The sequence below is a fragment of the Nannobrachium achirus genome, assembly GCF_963921795.1.
Source record: "Nannobrachium achirus genome assembly, chromosome: 11".
Classification (NCBI taxonomy): Eukaryota; Metazoa; Chordata; class Actinopteri; order Myctophiformes; family Myctophidae; genus Nannobrachium; species Nannobrachium achirus.
In genome coordinates this window covers 55,963,837-55,981,038 of record NC_137820.1, presented here as the reverse complement: position 1 = coordinate 55,981,038, position 17,202 = coordinate 55,963,837, and positions in this window count along the sequence as shown.

Genomic DNA, 17,202 nt, shown 5'->3' with positions numbered 1-17,202 from the left:
GGTCTTCTTCATGTTCTTCGGACAGGGGTCTGTGTCCTGGGGCAGGCTGCTCTTGTTGCCCCTCGGGGGGGGGGGGGGGAGGCTGCTGCTGCTCCTGGGGCCCCGAAGAGCTGCCTGCACCCCCCCCCCAAGTACTGGGCCACACACCTTGGGAACCCTTCTTTTTGTTTTGTATTTGTATAGTTTTTATTAATATAATTAAAACACAAATTAAAAGGCCTAAACCAAAAATATAAATGCCAGCAGCATATTGCCTGCTCAAATTGGCAAAAAAAACAAAAAAAATAGCAAATAGACCTGTTATGGCCACTATGGGGTCCCAAGGTGTGTGGCCCAGTACCCCCCCCCCCTTGGGGGGGGGGGGGGGTACTGGGCCACACACCTTGGGAACCCTTCTTTTTGTTTTGTATTTGTATAGTTTTTATTAATATAATTAAAACACAAATTAAAAGGCCTAAACCAAAAATATAAATGCCAGCAGCATATTGCCTGCTCAAATTGGCAAAAAAAACAAAAAAAATAGCAAATAGACCTGTTATGGCCACTATGGGGTCCCAAGGTGTGTGGCCCAGTACCCCCCCCCCCCTTGGGGGGGGGGGGGGTACTGGGCCACACACCTTGGGAACCCTTCTTTTTGTTTTGTATTTGTATAGTTTTTATTAATATAATTAAAACACAAATTAAAAGGCCTAAACCAAAAATATAAATGCCAGCAGCATATTGCCTGCTCAAATTGGCAAAAAAAACAAAAAAAATAGCAAATAGACCTGTTATGGCCACTATGGGGTCCCAAGGTGCGTGCGCGTGTGTGTGCGCGCGTGTGCGTGTGTGCGTGCGTGGTCTGGTTATTCTTACGGTCTTCTTCATGTTCTTCGGACAGGGGTCTGTGTCCTGGGGCAGGCTGCTCTTGTTGCCCCTCGGGGGGGGGGAGGCTGCTGCTGCTCCTGGGGCCCCGAAGAGCTGCCTGCACCCCCCCCCCCAAGTACTGGGCCACACACCTTGGGAACCCTTCTTTTTGTTTTGTATTTGTATAGTTTTTATTAATATAATTAAAACACAAATTAAAAGGCCTAAACCAAAAATATAAATGCCAGCAGCATATTGCCTGCTCAAATTGGCAAAAAAAACAAAAAAAATAGCAAATAGACCTGTTATGGCCACTATGGGGTCCGGTACTGGGCCACACACCTTGGGAACCCTTCTTTTTGTTTTGTATTTGTATAGTTTTTATTAATATAATTAAAACACAAATTAAAAGGCCTAAACCAAAAATATAAATGCCAGCAGCATATTGCCTGCTCAAATTGGCAAAAAAAACAAAAAAAATAGCAAATAGACCTGTTATGGCCACTATGGGGTCCCAAGGTGTGTGGCCCAGTACCCCCCCCCCCCCTTGGGGGGGGGGGTACTGGGCCACACACCTTGGGAACCCTTCTTTTTGTTTTGTATTTGTATAGTTTTTATTAATATAATTAAAACACAAATTAAAAGGCCTAAACCAAAAATATAAATGCCAGCAGCATATTGCCTGCTCAAATTGGCAAAAAAAACAAAAAAAATAGCAAATAGACCTGTTATGGCCACTATGGGGTCCCAAGGTGTGTGGCCCAGTACCCCCCCCCCCTTGGGGGGGGGGTACTGGGCCACACACCTTGGGAACCCTTCTTTTTGTTTTGTATTTGTATAGTTTTTATTAATATAATTAAAACACAAATTAAAAGGCCTAAACCAAAAATATAAATGCCAGCAGCATATTGCCTGCTCAAATTGGCAAAAAAAACAAAAAAAATAGCAAATAGACCTGTTATGGCCACTATGGGGTCCCAAGGTGTGTGGCCCAGTACCCCCCCCCCCTTGGGGGGGGGGGGGGGTACTGGGCCACACACCTTGGGAACCCTTCTTTTTGTTTTGTATTTGTATAGTTTTTATTAATATAATTAAAACACAAATTAAAAGGCCTAAACCAAAAATATAAATGCCAGCAGCATATTGCCTGCTCAAATTGGCAAAAAAAACAAAAAAAATAGCAAATAGACCTGTTATGGCCACTATGAGGTCCCAAGGTGCGTGCGCGTGTGTGTGCGCGCGTGTGCGTGTGTGCGTGCGTGGTCTGGTTATTCTTACGGTCTTCTTCATGTTCTTCGGACAGGGGTCTGTGTCCTGGGGCAGGCTGCTCTTGTTGCCCCTCGGGGGGGGGGGGGGGGGGAGGCTGCTGCTGCTCCTGGGGCCCCGAAGAGCTGCCTGCACCCCCCCCCCCAAGTACTGGGCCACACACCTTGGGAACCCTTCTTTTTGTTTTGTATTTGTATAGTTTTTATTAATATAATTAAAACACAAATTAAAAGGCCTAAACCAAAAATATAAATGCCAGCAGCATATTGCCTGCTCAAATTGGCAAAAAAAACAAAAAAAATAGCAAATAGACCTGTTATGGCCACTATGGGGTCCCAAGGTGTGTGGCCCAGTACCCCCCCCCCCTTGGGGGGGGGGTACTGGGCCACACACCTTGGGAACCCTTCTTTTTGTTTTGTATTTGTATAGTTTTTATTAATATAATTAAAACACAAATTAAAAGGCCTAAACCAAAAATATAAATGCCAGCAGCATATTGCCTGCTCAAATTGGCAAAAAAAACAAAAAAAATAGCAAATAGACCTGTTATGGCCACTATGGGGTCCCAAGGTGCGTGCGTGTGTGTGTGCGTGCGTGGTCTGGTTATTCTTACGGTCTTCTTCATGTTCTTCGGACAGGGGTCTGTGTCCTGGGGCAGGCTGCTCTTGTTGCCCCTCGGGGGGGGGGGGGGGAGAGGCTGCTGCTGCTCCTGGGGCCCCGAAGAGCTGCCTGCACCCCCCCCCCAAGTACTGGGCCACACACCTTGGGAACCCTTCTTTTTGTTTTGTATTTGTATAGTTTTTATTAATATAATTAAAACACAAATTAAAAGGCCTAAACCAAAAATATAAATGCCAGCAGCATATTGCCTGCTCAAATTGGCAAAAAAAAACAAAAAAAATAGCAAATAGACCTGTTATGGCCACTATGGGGTCCCAAGGTGTGTGGCCCAGTACCCCCCCCCCCCATAGTTTTTATTAATATAATTAAAACACAAATTAAAAGGCCTAAACCAAAATATAAATGCCAGCAGCATATTGCCTGCTCAAATTGGCAAAAAAAACAAAAAAAATAGCAAATAGACCTGTTATGGCCACTATGGGGTCCCAAGGTGTGTGGCCCAGTACCCCCCCCCCCCTTGGGGGGGGGGGGGGGTACTGGGCCACACACCTTGGGAACCCTTCTTTTTGTTTTGTATTTGTATAGTTTTTATTAATATAATTAAAACACAAATTAAAAGGCCTAAACCAAAAATATAAATGCCAGCAGCATATTGCCTGCTCAAATTGGCAAAAAAAACAAAAAAAATAGCAAATAGACCTGTTATGGCCACTATGGGGTCCCAAGGTGTGTGGCCCAGTACCCCCCCCCCCCTTGGGGGGGGGGGGTACTGGGCCACACACCTTGGGAACCCTTCTTTTTGTTTTGTATTTGTATAGTTTTTATTAATATAATTAAAACACAAATTAAAAGGCCTAAACCAAAAATATAAATGCCAGCAGCATATTGCCTGCTCAAATTGGCAAAAAAAACAAAAAAAATAGCAAATAGACCTGTTATGGCCACTATGGGGTCCCAAGGTGTGTGGCCCAGTACCCCCCCCCCCCCTTGGGGGGGGGGTACTGGGCCACACACCTTGGGAACCCTTCTTTTTGTTTTGTATTTGTATAGTTTTTATTAATATAATTAAAACACAAATTAAAAGGCCTAAACCAAAAATATAAATGCCAGCAGCATATTGCCTGCTCAAATTGGCAAAAAAAAACAAAAAAAATAGCAAATAGACCTGTTATGGCCACTATGAGGTCCCAAGGTGCGTGCGCGTGTGTGTGCGCGCGTGTGCGTGTGTGCGTGCGTGGTCTGGTTATTCTTACGGTCTTCTTCATGTTCTTCGGACAGGGGTCTGTGTCCTGGGGCAGGCTGCTCTTGTTGCCCCTCGGGGGGGGGGGGGGGGGGAGGCTGCTGCTGCTCCTGGGGCCCCGAAGAGCTGCCTGCACCCCCCCCCCAAGTACTGGGCCACACACCTTGGGAACCCTTCTTTTTGTTTTGTATTTGTATAGTTTTTATTAATATAATTAAAACACAAATTAAAAGGCCTAAACCAAAAATATAAATGCCAGCAGCATATTGCCTGCTCAAATTGGCAAAAAAAACAAAAAAAATAGCAAATAGACCTGTTATGGCCACTATGGGGTCCCAAGGTGTGTGGCCCAGTACCCCCTCCCCTTGGGGGGGGGGTACTGGGCCACACACCTTGGGAACCCTTCTTTTTGTTTTGTATTTGTATAGTTTTTATTAATATAATTAAAACACAAATTAAAAGGCCTAAACCAAAAATATAAATGCCAGCAGCATATTGCCTGCTCAAATTGGCAAAAAAAAACAAAAAAAATAGCAAATAGACCTGTTATGGCCACTATGGGGTCCCAAGGTGTGTGGCCCAGTACCCCCCCCCCCTTGGGGGGGGGGGGGTACTGGGCCACACACCTTGGGAACCCTTCTTTTTGTTTTGTATTTGTATAGTTTTTATTAATATAATTAAAACACAAATTAAAAGGCCTAAACCAAAAATATAAATGCCAGCAGCATATTGCCTGCTCAAATTGGCAAAAAAAACAAAAAAAATAGCAAATAGACCTGTTATGGCCACTATGGGGTCCCAAGGTGTGTGGCCCAGTACCCCCCCCCCCCCTTGGGGGGGGGGGGGTACTGGGCCACACACCTTGGGAACCCTTCTTTTTGTTTTGTATTTGTATAGTTTTTATTAATATAATTAAAACACAAATTAAAAGGCCTAAACCAAAAATATAAATGCCAGCAGCATATTGCCTGCTCAAATTGGCAAAAAAAACAAAAAAAATAGCAAATAGACCTGTTATGGCCACTATGGGGTCCCAAGGTGCGTGCGCGTGTGTGTGCGCGCGTGTGCGTGTGTGCGTGCGTGGTCTGGTTATTCTTACGGTCTTCTTCATGTTCTTCGGACAGGGGTCTGTGTCCTGGGGCAGGCTGCTCTTGTTGCCCCTCGGGGGGGGGGAGGCTGCTGCTGCTCCTGGGGCCCCGAAGAGCTGCCTGCACCCCCCCCCCCAAGTACTGGGCCACACACCTTGGGAACCCTTCTTTTTGTTTTGTATTTGTATAGTTTTTATTAATATAATTAAAACACAAATTAAAAGGCCTAAACCAAAAATATAAATGCCAGCAGCATATTGCCTGCTCAAATTGGCAAAAAAAACAAAAAAAATAGCAAATAGACCTGTTATGGCCACTATGGGGTCCCAAGGTGTGTGGCCCAGTACCCCCCCCCCCCTTGGGGGGGGGGGGGTACTGGGCCACACACCTTGGGAACCCTTCTTTTTGTTTTGTATTTGTATAGTTTTTATTAATATAATTAAAACACAAATTAAAAGGCCTAAACCAAAAATATAAATGCCAGCAGCATATTGCCTGCTCAAATTGGCAAAAAAAACAAAAAAAATAGCAAATAGACCTGTTATGGCCACTATGGGGTCCCAAGGTGTGTGGCCCAGTACCCCCCCCCCTTGGGGGGGGGGGGGGTACTGGGCCACACACCTTGGGAACCCTTCTTTTTGTTTTGTATTTGTATAGTTTTTATTAATATAATTAAAACACAAATTAAAAGGCCTAAACCAAAAATATAAATGCCAGCAGCATATTGCCTGCTCAAATTGGCAAAAAAAACAAAAAAAATAGCAAATAGACCTGTTATGGCCACTATGGGGTCCCAAGGTGTGTGGCCCAGTACCCCCCCCCCCCTTGGGGGGGGGGGGGGTACTGGGCCACACACCTTGGGAACCCTTCTTTTTGTTTTGTATTTGTATAGTTTTTATTAATATAATTAAAACACAAATTAAAAGGCCTAAACCAAAAATATAAATGCCAGCAGCATATTGCCTGCTCAAATTGGCAAAAAAAACAAAAAAAAATAGCAAATAGACCTGTTATGGCCACTATGAGGTCCCAAGGTGCGTGCGCGTGTGTGTGCGCGCGTGTGCGTGTGTGCGTGCGTGGTCTGGTTATTCTTACGGTCTTCTTCATGTTCTTCGGACAGGGGTCTGTGTCCTGGGGCAGGCTGCTCTTGTTGCCCCTCGGGGGGGGGGGGGGGGGGAGGCTGCTGCTGCTCCTGGGGCCCCGAAGAGCTGCCTGCACCCCCCCCCCCAAGTACTGGGCCACACACCTTGGGAACCCTTCTTTTTGTTTTGTATTTGTATAGTTTTTATTAATATAATTAAAACACAAATTAAAAGGCCTAAACCAAAAATATAAATGCCAGCAGCATATTGCCTGCTCAAATTGGCAAAAAAAACAAAAAAAATAGCAAATAGACCTGTTATGGCCACTATGGGGTCCCAAGGTGTGTGGCCCAGTACCCCCCCCCCTTGGGGGGGGGGTACTGGGCCACACACCTTGGGAACCCTTCTTTTTGTTTTGTATTTGTATAGTTTTTATTAATATAATTAAAACACAAATTAAAAGGCCTAAACCAAAAATATAAATGCCAGCAGCATATTGCCTGCTCAAATTGGCAAAAAAAACAAAAAAAATAGCAAATAGACCTGTTATGGCCACTATGGGGTCCCAAGGTGCGTGCGTGTGTGTGTGCGTGCGTGGTCTGGTTATTCTTACGGTCTTCTTCATGTTCTTCGGACAGGGGTCTGTGTCCTGGGGCAGGCTGCTCTTGTTGCCCCTCGGGGGGGGGGGGGGGAGAGGCTGCTGCTGCTCCTGGGGCCCCGAAGAGCTGCCTGCACCCCCCCCCCAAGTACTGGGCCACACACCTTGGGAACCCTTCTTTTTGTTTTGTATTTGTATAGTTTTTATTAATATAATTAAAACACAAATTAAAAGGCCTAAACCAAAAATATAAATGCCAGCAGCATATTGCCTGCTCAAATTGGCAAAAAAAACAAAAAAATAGCAAATAGACCTGTTATGGCCACTATGGGGTCCCAAGGTGTGTGGCCCAGTACCCCCCCCCCCCCTTGGGGGGGGGGGGGGTACTGGGCCACACACCTTGGGAACCCTTCTTTTTGTTTTGTATTTGTATAGTTTTTATTAATATAATTAAAACACAAATTAAAAGGCCTAAACCAAAAATATAAATGCCAGCAGCATATTGCCTGCTCAAATTGGCAAAAAAAACAAAAAAAATAGCAAATAGACCTGTTATGGCCACTATGGGGTCCCAAGGTGTGTGGCCCAGTACCCCCCCCCCCCCTTGGGGGGGGGGGGGGGTACTGGGCCACACACCTTGGGAACCCTTCTTTTTGTTTTGTATTTGTATAGTTTTTATTAATATAATTAAAACACAAATTAAAAGGCCTAAACCAAAAATATAAATGCCAGCAGCATATTGCCTGCTCAAATTGGCAAAAAAAACAAAAAAAATAGCAAATAGACCTGTTATGGCCACTATGGGGTCCCAAGGTGTGTGGCCCAGTACCCCCCCCCCCCCTTGGGGGGGGGGGGGTACTGGGCCACACACCTTGGGAACCCTTCTTTTTGTTTTGTATTTGTATAGTTTTTATTAATATAATTAAAACACAAATTAAAAGGCCTAAACCAAAAATATAAATGCCAGCAGCATATTGCCTGCTCAAATTGGCAAAAAAAACAAAAAAAATAGCAAATAGACCTGTTATGGCCACTATGGGGTCCCAAGGTGTGTGGCCCAGTACCCCCCCCCCCCCTTGGGGGGGGGGTACTGGGCCACACACCTTGGGAACCCTTCTTTTTGTTTTGTATTTGTATAGTTTTTATTAATATAATTAAAACACAAATTAAAAGGCCTAAACCAAAAATATAAATGCCAGCAGCATATTGCCTGCTCAAATTGGCAAAAAAAACAAAGAAAATAGCAAATAGACCTGTTATGGCCACTATGAGGTCCCAAGGTGCGTGCGCGTGTGTGTGCGCGCGTGTGCGTGTGTGCGTGCGTGGTCTGGTTATTCTTACGGTCTTCTTCATGTTCTTCGGACAGGGGTCTGTGTCCTGGGGCAGGCTGCTCTTGTTGCCCCTCGGGGGGGGGGGGGGGAGGCTGCTGCTGCTCCTGGGGCCCCGAAGAGCTGCCTGCACCCCCCCCCCAAGTACTGGGCCACACACCTTGGGAACCCTTCTTTTTGTTTTGTATTTGTATAGTTTTTATTAATATAATTAAAACACAAATTAAAAGGCCTAAACCAAAAATATAAATGCCAGCAGCATATTGCCTGCTCAAATTGGCAAAAAAAACAAAAAAAATAGCAAATAGACCTGTTATGGCCACTATGGGGTCCCAAGGTGTGTGGCCCAGTACCCCCTCCCCTTGGGGGGGGGTACTGGGCCACACACCTTGGGAACCCTTCTTTTTGTTTTGTATTTGTATAGTTTTTATTAATATAATTAAAACACAAATTAAAAGGCCTAAACCAAAAATATAAATGCCAGCAGCATATTGCCTGCTCAAATTGGCAAAAAAAACAAAAAAAATAGCAAATAGACCTGTTATGGCCACTATGGGGTCCCAAGGTGTGTGGCCCAGTACCCCCCCCCCCTTGGGGGGGGGGGGGTACTGGGCCACACACCTTGGGAACCCTTCTTTTTGTTTTGTATTTGTATAGTTTTTATTAATATAATTAAAACACAAATTAAAAGGCCTAAACCAAAAATATAAATGCCAGCAGCATATTGCCTGCTCAAATTGGCAAAAAAAACAAAAAAAATAGCAAATAGACCTGTTATGGCCACTATGGGGTCCCAAGGTGTGTGGCCCAGTACCCCCCCCCCCCTTGGGGGGGGGGGGGGTACTGGGCCACACACCTTGGGAACCCTTCTTTTTGTTTTGTATTTGTATAGTTTTTATTAATATAATTAAAACACAAATTAAAAGGCCTAAACCAAAAATATAAATGCCAGCAGCATATTGCCTGCTCAAATTGGCAAAAAAAACAAAAAAAATAGCAAATAGACCTGTTATGGCCACTATGGGGTCCCAAGGTGTGTGGCCCAGTACCCCCCCCCCCCCCTTGGGGGGGGGGTACTGGGCCACACACCTTGGGAACCCTTCTTTTTGTTTTGTATTTGTATAGTTTTTATTAATATAATTAAAACACAAATTAAAAGGCCTAAACCAAAAATATAAATGCCAGCAGCATATTGCCTGCTCAAATTGGCAAAAAAAACAAAGAAAATAGCAAATAGACCTGTTATGGCCACTATGAGGTCCCAAGGTGCGTGCGCGTGTGTGTGCGCGCGTGTGCGTGTGTGCGTGCGTGGTCTGGTTATTCTTACGGTCTTCTTCATGTTCTTCGGACAGGGGTCTGTGTCCTGGGGCAGGCTGCTCTTGTTGCCCCTCGGGGGGGGGGGGGGAGGCTGCTGCTGCTCCTGGGGCCCCGAAGAGCTGCCTGCACCCCCCCCCCAAGTACTGGGCCACACACCTTGGGAACCCTTCTTTTTGTTTTGTATTTGTATAGTTTTTATTAATATAATTAAAACACAAATTAAAAGGCCTAAACCAAAAATATAAATGCCAGCAGCATATTGCCTGCTCAAATTGGCAAAAAAAAACAAAAAAAATAGCAAATAGACCTGTTATGGCCACTATGGGGTCCCAAGGTGTGTGGCCCAGTACCCCCTCCCCTTGGGGGGGGGTACTGGGCCACACACCTTGGGAACCCTTCTTTTTGTTTTGTATTTGTATAGTTTTTATTAATATAATTAAAACACAAATTAAAAGGCCTAAACCAAAAATATAAATGCCAGCAGCATATTGCCTGCTCAAATTGGCAAAAAAAACAAAAAAAATAGCAAATAGACCTGTTATGGCCACTATGGGGTCCCAAGGTGTGTGGCCCAGTACCCCCCCCCCCTTGGGGGGGGGGGGGGGTACTGGGCCACACACCTTGGGAACCCTTCTTTTTGTTTTGTATTTGTATAGTTTTTATTAATATAATTAAAACACAAATTAAAAGGCCTAAACCAAAAATATAAATGCCAGCAGCATATTGCCTGCTCAAATTGGCAAAAAAAACAAAAAAAATAGCAAATAGACCTGTTATGGCCACTATGGGGTCCCAAGGTGTGTGGCCCAGTACCCCCCCCCCCCCTTGGGGGGGGGGGGGTACTGGGCCACACACCTTGGGAACCCTTCTTTTTGTTTTGTATTTGTATAGTTTTTATTAATATAATTAAAACACAAATTAAAAGGCCTAAACCAAAAATATAAATGCCAGCAGCATATTGCCTGCTCAAATTGGCAAAAAAAACAAAAAAAATAGCAAATAGACCTGTTATGGCCACTATGGGGTCCCAAGGTGCGTGCGCGTGTGTGTGCGCGCGTGTGCGTGTGTGCGTGCGTGGTCTGGTTATTCTTACGGTCTTCTTCATGTTCTTCGGACAGGGGTCTGTGTCCTGGGGCAGGCTGCTCTTGTTGCCCCTCGGGGGGGGGGAGGCTGCTGCTGCTCCTGGGGCCCCGAAGAGCTGCCTGCACCCCCCCCCCAAGTACTGGGCCACACACCTTGGGAACCCTTCTTTTTGTTTTTATTTGTATAGTTTTTATTAATATAATTAAAACACAAATTAAAAGGCCTAAACCAAAAATATAAATGCCAGCAGCATATTGCCTGCTCAAATTGGCAAAAAAAACAAAAAAAAATAGCAAATAGACCTGTTATGGCCACTATGGGGTCCCCAAGGTGTGTGGCCCAGTACCCCCCCCCCTTGGGGGGGGGGGGGTACTGGGGCCACACACCTTGGAACCCTTCTTTTTGTTTTGTATTTGTATAGTTTTTATTAATATAATTAAAACACAAATTAAAAGGCCTAAACCAAAAATATAAATGCCAGCAGCATATTGCCTGCTCAAATTGGCAAAAAAAACAAAAAAGATAGCAAATAGACCTGTTATGGCCACTATGGGGTCCCAAGGTGTGTGGCCCAGTACCCCCCCCCCCCCTTGGGGGGGGGGGGTATTGGGCCACACACCTTGGGAACCCTTCTTTTTGTTTTGTATTTGTATAGTTTTTATTAATATAATTAAAACACAAATTAAAAGGCCTAAACCAAAAATATAAATGCCAGCAGCATATTGCCTGCTCAAATTGGCAAAAAAAAACAAAAAAAATAGCAAATAGACCTGTTATGGCCACTATGGGGTCCCAAGGTGTGTGGCCCAGTACCCCCCCCCCCCCCCTTGGGGGGGGGGGTACTGGGCCACACACCTTGGGAACCCTTCTTTTTGTTTTGTATTTGTATAGTTTTTATTAATATAATTAAAACACAAATTAAAAGGCCTAAACCAAAAATATAAATGCCAGCAGCATATTGCCTGCTCAAATTGGCAAAAAAAACAAAAAAAATAGCAAATAGACCTGTTATGGCCACTATGAGGTCCCAAGGTGCGTGCGCGTGTGTGTGCGCGCGTGTGCGTGTGTGCGTGCGTGGTCTGGTTATTCTTACGGTCTTCTTCATGTTCTTCGGACAGGGGTCTGTGTCCTGGGGCAGGCTGCTCTTGTTGCCCCTCGGGGGGGGGGGGGGGGAGGCTGCTGCTGCTCCTGGGGCCCCGAAGAGCTGCCTGCACCCCCCCCCCCAAGTACTGGGCCACACACCTTGGGAACCCTTCTTTTTGTTTTGTATTTGTATAGTTTTTATTAATATAATTAAAACACAAATTAAAAGGCCTAAACCAAAAATATAAATGCCAGCAGCATATTGCCTGCTCAAATTGGCAAAAAAAACAAAAAAAATAGCAAATAGACCTGTTATGGCCACTATGGGGTCCCAAGGTGTGTGGCCCAGTACCCCCCCCCCCCTTGGGGGGGGGGTACTGGGCCACACACCTTGGGAACCCTTCTTTTTGTTTTGTATTTGTATAGTTTTTATTAATATAATTAAAACACAAATTAAAAGGCCTAAACCAAAAATATAAATGCCAGCAGCATATTGCCTGCTCAAATTGGCAAAAAAAACAAAAAAAATAGCAAATAGACCTGTTATGGCCACTATGGGGTCCCAAGGTGCGTGCGTGTGTGTGTGCGTGCGTGGTCTGGTTATTCTTACGGTCTTCTTCATGTTCTTCGGACAGGGGTCTGTGTCCTGGGGCAGGCTGCTCTTGTTGCCCCTCGGGGGGGGGGGGGGAGAGGCTGCTGCTGCTCCTGGGGCCCCGAAGAGCTGCCTGCACCCCCCCCCCAAGTACTGGGCCACACACCTTGGGAACCCTTCTTTTTGTTTTGTATTTGTATAGTTTTTATTAATATAATTAAAACACAAATTAAAAGGCCTAAACCAAAAATATAAATGCCAGCAGCATATTGCCTGCTCAAATTGGCAAAAAAAACAAAAAAAATAGCAAATAGACCTGTTATGGCCACTATGGGGTCCCAAGGTGTGTGGCCCAGTACCCCCCCCCCCCTTGGGGGGGGGGGGGGTACTGGGCCACACACCTTGGGAACCCTTCTTTTTGTTTTGTATTTGTATAGTTTTTATTAATATAATTAAAACACAAATTAAAAGGCCTAAACCAAAAATATAAATGCCAGCAGCATATTGCCTGCTCAAATTGGCAAAAAAAACAAAAAAAATAGCAAATAGACCTGTTATGGCCACTATGGGGTCCCAAGGTGTGTGGCCCAGTACCCCCCCCCCTTGGGGGGGGGGGTACTGGGCCACACACCTTGGGAACCCTTCTTTTTGTTTTGTATTTGTATAGTTTTTATTAATATAATTAAAACACAAATTAAAAGGCCTAAACCAAAAATATAAATGCCAGCAGCATATTGCCTGCTCAAATTGGCAAAAAAAACAAAAAAAATAGCAAATAGACCTGTTATGGCCACTATGGGGTCCCAAGGTGCGTGCGTGTGTGTGTGCGTGCGTGGTCTGGTTATTCTTACGGTCTTCTTCATGTTCTTCGGACAGGGGTCTGTGTCCTGGGGCAGGCTGCTCTTGTTGCCCCTCGGGGGGGGGGGGGGGGGGGGGGGGGGGGAGAGGCTGCTGCTGCTCCTGGGGCCCCGAAGAGCTGCCTGCACCCCCCCCCCCAAGTACTGGGCCACACACCTTGGGAACCCTTCTTTTTGTTTTGTATTTGTATAGTTTTTATTAATATAATTAAAACACAAATTAAAAGGCCTAAACCAAAAATATAAATGCCAGCAGCATATTGCCTGCTCAAATTGGCAAAAAAAACAAAAAAAATAGCAAATAGACCTGTTATGGCCACTATGGGGTCACAAGGTGCGTGCGCGTGTGTGTGCGCGCGTGTGCGTGTGTGCGTGCGTGGTCTGGTTATTCTTACGGTCTTCTTCATGTTCTTCGGACAGGGGTCTGTGTCCTGGGGCAGGCTGCTCTTGTTGCCCCTCGGGGGGGGGGAGGCTGCTGCTGCTCCTGGGGCCCCGAAGAGCTGCCTGCACCCCCCCCCAAGTACTGGGCCACACACCTTGGGAACCCTTCTTTTTGTTTTGTATTTGTATAGTTTTTATTAATATAATTAAAACACAAATTAAAAGGCCTAAACCAAAAATATAAATGCCAGCAGCATATTGCCTGCTCAAATTGGCAAAAAAAACAAAAAAAATAGCAAATAGACCTGTTATGGCCACTATGGGGTCCCAAGGTGTGTGGCCCAGTACCCCCCCCCCCTTGGGGGGGGGGGGGGTACTGGGCCACACACCTTGGGAACCCTTCTTTTTGTTTTGTATTTGTATAGTTTTTATTAATATAATTAAAACACAAATTAAAAGGCCTAAACCAAAAATATAAATGCCAGCAGCATATTGCCTGCTCAAATTGGCAAAAAAAACAAAAAAAAATAGCAAATAGACCTGTTATGGCCACTATGGGGTCCCAAGGTGTGTGGCCCAGTACCCCCCCCCCCCCCCTTGGGGGGGGGGTACTGGGCCACACACCTTGGGAACCCTTCTTTTTGTTTTGTATTTGTATAGTTTTTATTAATATAATTAAAACACAAATTAAAAGGCCTAAACCAAAAATATAAATGCCAGCAGCATATTGCCTGCTCAAATTGGCAAAAAAAACAAAAAAAATAGCAAATAGACCTGTTATGGCCACTATGAGGTCCCAAGGTGCGTGCGCGTGTGTGTGCGCGCGTGTGCGTGTGTGCGTGCGTGGTCTGGTTATTCTTACGGTCTTCTTCATGTTCTTCGGACAGGGGTCTGTGTCCTGGGGCAGGCTGCTCTTGTTGCCCCTCGGGGGGGGGGGGGGGGAGGCTGCTGCTGCTCCTGGGGCCCCGAAGAGCTGCCTGCACCCCCCCCCCCAAGTACTGGGCCACACACCTTGGGAACCCTTCTTTTTGTTTTGTATTTGTATAGTTTTTATTAATATAATTAAAACACAAATTAAAAGGCCTAAACCAAAAATATAAATGCCAGCAGCATATTGCCTGCTCAAATTGGCAAAAAAAAACAAAAAAAATAGCAAATAGACCTGTTATGGCCACTATGGGGTCCCAAGGTGTGTGGCCCAGTACCCCCCCCCCCCCTTGGGGGGGGGGTACTGGGCCACACACCTTGGGAACCCTTCTTTTTGTTTTGTATTTGTATAGTTTTTATTAATATAATTAAAACACAAATTAAAAGGCCTAAACCAAAAATATAAATGCCAGCAGCATATTGCCTGCTCAAATTGGCAAAAAAAACAAAAAAAATAGCAAATAGACCTGTTATGGCCACTATGGGGTCCCAAGGTGCGTGCGTGTGTGTGTGCGTGCGTGGTCTGGTTATTCTTACGGTCTTCTTCATGTTCTTCGGACAGGGGTCTGTGTCCTGGGGCAGGCTGCTCTTGTTGCCCCTCGGGGGGGGGGGGGGGAGAGGCTGCTGCTGCTCCTGGGGCCCCGAAGAGCTGCCTGCACCCCCCCCCCAAGTACTGGGCCACACACCTTGGGAACCCTTCTTTTTGTTTTGTATTTGTATAGTTTTTATTAATATAATTAAAACACAAATTAAAAGGCCTAAACCAAAAATATAAATGCCAGCAGCATATTGCCTGCTCAAATTGGCAAAAAAAACAAAAAAAATAGCAAATAGACCTGTTATGGCCACTATGGGGTCCCAAGGTGTGTGGCCCAGTACCCCCCCCCCCCTTGGGGGGGGGGGGGGTACTGGGCCACACACCTTGGGAACCCTTCTTTTTGTTTTGTATTTGTATAGTTTTTATTAATATAATTAAAACACAAATTAAAAGGCCTAAACCAAAAATATAAATGCCAGCAGCATATTGCCTGCTCAAATTGGCAAAAAAAACAAAAAAAATAGCAAATAGACCTGTTATGGCCACTATGGGGTCCCAAGGTGTGTGGCCCAGTACCCCCCCCCCTTGGGGGGGGGGTACTGGGCCACACACCTTGGGAACCCTTCTTTTTGTTTTGTATTTGTATAGTTTTTATTAATATAATTAAAACACAAATTAAAAGGCCTAAACCAAAAATATAAATGCCAGCAGCATATTGCCTGCTCAAATTGGCAAAAAAAACAAAAAAAATAGCAAATAGACCTGTTATGGCCACTATGGGGTCCCAAGGTGCGTGCGTGTGTGTGTGCGTGCGTGGTCTGGTTATTCTTACGGTCTTCTTCATGTTCTTCGGACAGGGGTCTGTGTCCTGGGGCAGGCTGCTCTTGTTGCCCCTCGGGGGGGGGGGGGGGGGGAGAGGCTGCTGCTGCTCCTGGGGCCCCGAAGAGCTGCCTGCACCCCCCCCCCCAAGTACTGGGCCACACACCTTGGGAACCCTTCTTTTTGTTTTGTATTTGTATAGTTTTTATTAATATAATTAAAACACAAATTAAAAGGCCTAAACCAAAAATATAAATGCCAGCAGCATATTGCCTGCTCAAATTGGCAAAAAAAACAAAAAAAATAGCAAATAGACCTGTTATGGCCACTATGGGGTCCCAAGGTGTGTGGTCCAGCCATGAGCAGCGGTCTGATGAGAGAGAGAGATGGGGAGAGAATTTGATGCAGTCTGTGATTGTGAAGCATGTGCTTCCTAGTGTATCTTTATAATACAAAAGGGTAAATCATCTACTACCGGGTCAATCACCGCAAATTTAAAACCAAACCACTTGGCCAAGAGACGTACTACATATCTACTAAATATAGCTTACAAATTCAAACACCCATGCCAATTTTGCAAGATGTAGTTTACAAACCTCTGTATACAGTTGTATTCGTTATTACCGTCATCTTTTGCCTCTGTATAAAATAGCCTCAAGTCAACCCGGAAAGGAAACAGTTAGCTAAATAGCTAATAGTTAGCTCACAACTTTCTACTACTTGTCTTTCATCTCAATCGCGGTAACGTCCGTATTTCACTATTGGCCACCCACTCGCGTTAATAGTCCCCTCAAATAGTTGTCATCTACAACGCAAATCAAACAGTATAGGCCTACACCACGTCATCGCCTCACCAATACTTTATTAACGTCTGTTTACATTATATGCAGTGAACGCAATCATTGTCACCAGATTCTATAGGTCAACATTTGCGGTGTAACGGCCGAGCTACACCAAGCCGTTTCGCGCACGTCAGTGCGTATGAGTGCATATGCGGGGCGCGCGCGCGTATGTGCGTTTTGGATAGATCCAATGTATATCAATTCAGCCGGCTACACCAGGCGTACGGATAGCGCGAACCACGGATACGCATTCCCTAAAAATAGGATCGGTTCTATTTTTTAAGCACGCCTATGCGTTTTGTACACAGACTATCTGGTCTTCCTCACATATACTCCCTCCTTGGTGTAGCCTGGAGCGTTTACGCATACGCTTTCGAAGTCAACACACCAAAACATTGCTTCATGAAAGTAGATCCAATGGCAGCTGTGACTGTAGAAAACAACTCTTCTTCCAATCCTTATTCCTTAAATCCATATGCAAAGCAGAGTAATGTTCATCTAACACTTTTGGTTACTGCAACACAACATCCCCCACACGTGTACTGTAGGGAGTGTAGGCACAACATGTCATGAGGTAATTTTTTCCCCTTGACCATGATAATTGAAGGCGTCAAAAAAGGACAGTCAGCGATATAAAGTATTTTTGTCTCTTATATTAGGGTGACCATATTTTCAGCCGCTCAAACCGGGACGC